The sequence below is a fragment of the Gorilla gorilla genome, chromosome 21, assembly GCF_029281585.2.
Source record: "Gorilla gorilla gorilla isolate KB3781 chromosome 21, NHGRI_mGorGor1-v2.1_pri, whole genome shotgun sequence".
NCBI classification, from domain to species: domain Eukaryota; kingdom Metazoa; phylum Chordata; class Mammalia; order Primates; family Hominidae; genus Gorilla; species Gorilla gorilla.
Window position 1 is genome coordinate 12,397,857 of NC_073245.2, and position 6,000 is coordinate 12,403,856.

A 6,000-nucleotide genomic window follows, 5' to 3' on the forward strand; every position below is an offset into this window, starting at 1 on the left:
CACTCCAGGCTGGGCAACAAAGCAAGACTTGATCCCCACCCCCCAAAAAAATTATTTTCCAAAGATAAATGTAAATACAAAAAGAAAATCCTACAGCTGAGGGGGATTACCCAAGGATAAACTTGGAAGGAGGGTTCCCTCCCCAAGGCTAGGGTTCAGTCCTTCTTGGAGTTGTGGTTGCAGCCTACTGGATAGCAGAAAAGTTTGAGGGGGAAGGTTGTGCAGGCCAGAGTTGGTCCACAGTCACTAGGCAAGCAGAAATAACCCTCTGGGGCACAAGCAAGCCAAAGCTGGCAAATAGTACACAGAGGAAATTGGGAATACAGAGAGAGCTGGGGTGTTGATGTTGACACAAGGCCTGGATCACATGGTGTCTGTGTGGGGAAGGCCTAAGGAAACAACAGGAGCCAAGGTTAATGGGCGGATGAGCGGAGGCGGCCAAGGCACTGCTGTGGGCACTGCTGGAAATGGAGGCTGGAGAGCTGCAAGAACCTAGCACACTTCTGTGTACAGCTTGGGCTGGGAGACCCAACAGTGGCTACTACTGGGGCCCTGGTGTGCATGCACTAGAGCTGGGGAGAGGGTCAATGTGGGCTTGGGAGGCTCAAGCCTCTGCACAGGAGGAGGTCAGGTGGTCTGCTTGCTAGACGGCCAGTCCCGTGGGGCCCCTAGCATTTGTACCAGTGGGGCTGCAGAGAGGGTATAGCAGTGGCCTGGGCTGGGGCACAGGCCTGTGCTGTTTAGGCTCCCAACTGAGCCACCAGTGCCTGAGTGGAGAGCTGGACAAAACATACTCCTATGGTGGCCAATTGGTAAAAAAAGCTGTGTCCTGCAGGCATTTAGCATGGGAGAAAACTTCACTGGCCATGGAGTAGAGTAAAAATGGGTACTCTCACAGAGGTTGCAGTAAGCCAAGATCACGCCATTGCACTCCAGCCTGGGCAACAAGAGCGAAACTCTATCTTAAAAAAAAAAAAATAGAAAAGAAAAAAAACAGGTACTCTCCAGGACCTGGTGAAAGAGCCACCTGACCCAAGAAAGAGGGCCCTTCTCCCTGCAGTGTTGCTCTGGTGCCCTCTACTGATAAACCTTATGCCAGCTGGCAAAGGAAACACGTAAAGGGCCCAGATCCATTTTCACAGACCAGGCAACACAAGGAGAATTTGAAGCTCAAACAATAAGTTGATAATTGGCACAATTTCACATACACACACAGACGTACTCTACCACATAGAAAGGCACAATCCTGGACGCAGATGGGAAAAAGAGGATACCCAGTTTGACTTACCCTCTAGAGAAGAAACTATTCTTATGGTAAACACAGATAAGAGGGGTGTTGACTTTCTGCTTGGATTCCTGGAGTGGTGAGAACTTTTTCTCTTTTGCAAATGTGTCTACTGTTCGAAAGCTGTGTTTGTGAGAGTCCTCTTTTACATTCTTGCCTGTCTTCTACATTCAGGCAATCACCAAGTGCTTTGGAGACAAACCCTATGAAGTCTATCTTCTCTTTCAGTCCACTCTGCTGTTGCCATAGCTTGCTATAAATTTTGCCTGGACAACTGCAATACTTCTGACTTCCCAAATTTTTACTGGTCTCAGTGCTGTTTATCACACTTCCTTTCATTCTCTTAAGTTTCCTCTCAGATTCTCTGCAATATCTCTTCTAGATCTCCAGCCCCATATGAAATTCCTTTGCCAATATATTCAGCAGAAAATCTGATTGGAAATGTTTTCATATTCTTACTAGCTATGTCAAGTGTACCTCCAATACTGCACAATTTATTTACTCCAAGATTTTTACAGGTTGAGCCTTTCTCTCAAGACAGGTGACCAGATGCAGTGGCTCATGCCTGTAATCCTAACACTTTAGAAGGCCAAGGTGGGAGAATTGCTTGAGCCCAGGAGCTTAAGACCACCTGGGTAACATAGTAAAACCTTGTCTCCATTAAAAAAAAAAAAAAAGACAAGCTTAGTGGCCGTGACTTAGGAGAAGGTACAGGCCCTTCCTCTTTAACCTAGGTTACAGGTTACTAGAACAGACACAGAAGAGAGGAAGCTAAGACAAAAACGATTTTAAGTAGCATTAAAATTCACAAAACTCAGCTCTCTTTCTCCCAGCCAAAAAATCGCTTTCTAGTTCCCAAAGGAATTGGAAAGCAGGGAAAAGGTAAGAACTGATGGCTGGCAGCAGTAAGGGCGCTGCTGAGCAACTGCTCTACCTGAGAGTGGACCGAGCTGGGGAAGCTGGACTCGGCCTTGGGTCTGCATCAGTAGCAGATAGGAGCATCACCTCTCCTCATGTGTAACCTGGCTTTGTGAGATTTTTCTAGTCATCAACTATTGCCCCATAACTCACAGAAGGAATGCTTTTACCCTTCAAGAACACTAGTTAGGTAGAACTCTAGGAACCTTGTTTCATTAATTTTTTTTTTTTTTTTGGGATTCTAGAATGTCATGCTCCAACCAGTCCCAAATTTCTCTTTAATCAAACAGCAGCTGAGTGTTTGGCTGTTCTCCAAAATGATTTCTAGGTTAAAATTAATGAATAAGATATGGGGCTAGATAAAAATAATCTTTCCACGAGAATGCAGATTTTATCCCTTACACATTTCATGCATATTAGAGAAAGTAAAAAAGCATAACATGGTATGGAAAAAGATTATGCAATGAGAGAATCTCATGTCTGTCAAGAATCCTCTACCATTTGCTCTCTTTCAGAAAAAATGATTTAAAAAATTATATGTGCTTACTTTGTTTTTGTTTGAAACGAAGTCTCACTCTGTCACCCAGACTGCAGTGCAATGGTGTGATCTTGGCTCACTGCAACCTCCGTCTCCCAGGTTCAAGCAATTCTCCTGCCTCAGCCTCCCAAGTAGCTGGGATTACAGGCATGTGCCACCACACCTGGCTAATTTTTGTATTTTTAGTAGAGACAGGGTTCCACCATGTTGGCCAGGCTGGTCTCGAATGCCTGACCTCAGGTGATCCACCTGCCTCAGCCTCCCAAAGTGCTGCGATTGAGCCCAGCACTTTGGGAGTTTTGGATTTGAGCCCAGCACCGGGTGTGAGCCACCGCGCCCGGCCAACTTACTTTGGATATAGGAGAAATATATGCACAGATATTTTGAAATTAGGTTAGAGCTTGCATGTATAAATTATTTCACCTTTAATCTGAATCACTTTACCTAATTTCACAACCAGGTGCTGTCAGATTGCCTGCCATCTTGAAAGTCCCTTCAACCCAAATCCTTTCTGTGGACTCATCACACAAGGTACCACCTTATGACTACTCCAGGTAGTCATATTTCTGTAAGTTTTTTGGTCAGATTTCGTTGTTTCTGCTCATTGTGATTACTAGGTCAAATGTTTCCAAACTAAAATTGATTTTTTTTTTTCCCCAAAGAGACAAGGTCTGACTATTTTGCCCAGGCTGGTCTCAAAGTCCTGGGCTCAAGTGATCCTCCCACAATGGCCTCCCAAAATGCTGGGATTACAGGCATGAGCTACCATGCCTGGCAATCCACTACCAATTTTTCAGAAAACTCAGCAAAAATCAATATAAAAAAAAATTCTAAAACTAAAAGTGAGGTAGAATGATGGTGGGTTCTGAACTCAAGACCATGGTTTGAAAAAATGGGTAGGACATGGATAGCTAAATTAAAAGGCCAAAAAGAGGTGGAGCTCAAGACTTCTTGGAGTGAGGCTTAGATGGTGAGGCCAGGAAGGATGCAGGTAGCAATTTGACTTTAGTTTGAGTCCCCCAGTTCTCTGAAGTACCCCCCACCCCACCCAATCTGGTCCCCTCCTTAATAGGACTTGTTTGGATGCTGCAGGCATTTGAACACCCATCTCATGTTGGAAATAAGCTCATACACAAAAACTGAACTCTTCCTTCTTAGGCACCAAAGCCATAGTCCTGGAGTGGAGAATTTGCATCTCTCTTTCTTCTGAGAGAAACTCTAGTACATTTCAATTCTGTTTCCTTCTGGGATGGAGTGGAAAGGTCCTGATAGTGACCCTTCCTAGAAACAAAGGAGGGGAGTGAGCACAGCCTGAGGAAGCCCCTTCCAGGGCTGGAAAGATGACATCTTTGCCCCTCTCCCTCTGCTGGGCTAGGGCAGGCAGCCCTTTCCCTGGGCCACATCTGAGGTCACTATAGGTTATGGGGGATTTCAGTAAAAAACAATAATTCTGCATCATTTTTTTCTTTCCACTCCTTTTTTCAAAAGTAAGAGCTGGTTTTCTTGTTTACTTTTTTCTTTCCCAATGGTAGGAGGAATGTTGGGATTGTCCGGAATGGGGAGGGCCTACCCCTTCCCTCTTCAAAACCCTAGAGATTATATGCCTGCATATACTTTTCCCTCAGTGGCCTCCAATTCTGATCAGAAGTTGGTGTTATAGGGGTAGTTCTGGAAAAGGGTGGGGGCCCACACTCCCAGACTTGCACATCCTTTTCCCTCATCAGACCTGACTCTGAGGAGCCACTGCATAATTGATGCTATGGTGTGAATGTCTCCTCCAAAATTCATGTTGAAATTCAATTGCCATTATGATGAGATTTATGGATGGGACCTTTAAGAGATGATTAGGTTACGAGGGCTGAGCCCTCAAGAACAATGCCAATATCACAGGAGTGGATTAGTTATACTGGAGTGGGCTCCTGATAAAAAGGGTAATTCCAGCCCCCTTTTGCTCTCTGTCTCACATATTCGCTTGCTCTACTGTCTTCACCATGGGATGATGCAGCATAAAGGCCCCCACCAGATGCTGGCACCATGCTCTTGGACTTCCCATCCTCTAGAACCATAAGCCAAATAAATTTTTGTACATTATAAATCACTCAGTCTGTGACATTCTGTTATAACAGCAGAAAACAGATTAAGACAGCTAACTTCATGCCTGGGGGAGGCAAGTGGGGAGAGGCCTTGAAGCCAGTAACTCTTTCTTTTTTCATCCTCTCCTTGAATGAGGTGTCCAAAACACTTCATGCTTCTTCTAATTTTCCAAGCCTGATATGCATTTTATGGATCTTGCAAACTCCAATTGGGCAAACAAATTTGCTGGAGCCTAGGAAGACCCTCTCCAGTGAATAGTTATTGGCCCAAGACAGAAAATCAGAGCCAGGGCATGTGGAGTTTATTCAAAAGTCTGGGCAATTTGGGCTCTGAGGGAGGAAGATTTTAAAAGGGTGTGGCTAAAGGGCAGATCCTTGGCCTGAAAAACAATGGACGGAGTATGGCTAGGTTGCCTCAGACCAGTTATTAAAGGGATGATGTGTGGGTATCATTAGCAGGACTGGGCCCTAGAATTGGAGGGCCAAGGGGACATGGTATCGGAGCTATGTTTAGGGGTCTTTACATCTATTATTGTTGATCTGACATGGGGAGGAGCTAAGAGGCCCAAAGCAATGACTCATGACTAGAGAACAGTTTGGGCATGGTTAAAGGACCTGCCTCTGCAATCTGGAAGGCTGCAGAGGGGATGTGGTTAAAGGGTCCCTGGAACTGGAGGACATGAGCAGATCATTAAGGACTGCAAAAATTCAGTGGAATAGAGAAGTATTCAGCAAAGACACCTGCAGAAAGAAAGAAAAAGAGAGAAGGCAAGATGGGGAGAGAAAGAGAAAGACACAAAGAGAGAGAGAGAATACCTAGGGAAGGAAGCTTTCACAGAAGCTGAAGAAAGTGATCAGTCTGGAGAAGAGGCAACCCAGCCCTGGAGACCTGGAAAATCCCCTCCCTGCAACTGGCCTGTCTCTAGAACCTAATCACTCCTCCACATGAAAAGGATCAAATTCTCCAAAAAAATCTATTAGATTGATTCTCAAGGGTTGAATTTATGCAGGAAACCCTGACTGTGAATTTGAATTCCTTGCACCCTTTCAGTCAGATGAGTGGCCAAGCTACACAGCCTGAACTTATTGAAGAAATTTTGAACTAAAACAAAGGGATAAGAAAACACGGGAAAGAACTGGTATATGAAAATAAAACGAGTTGATCA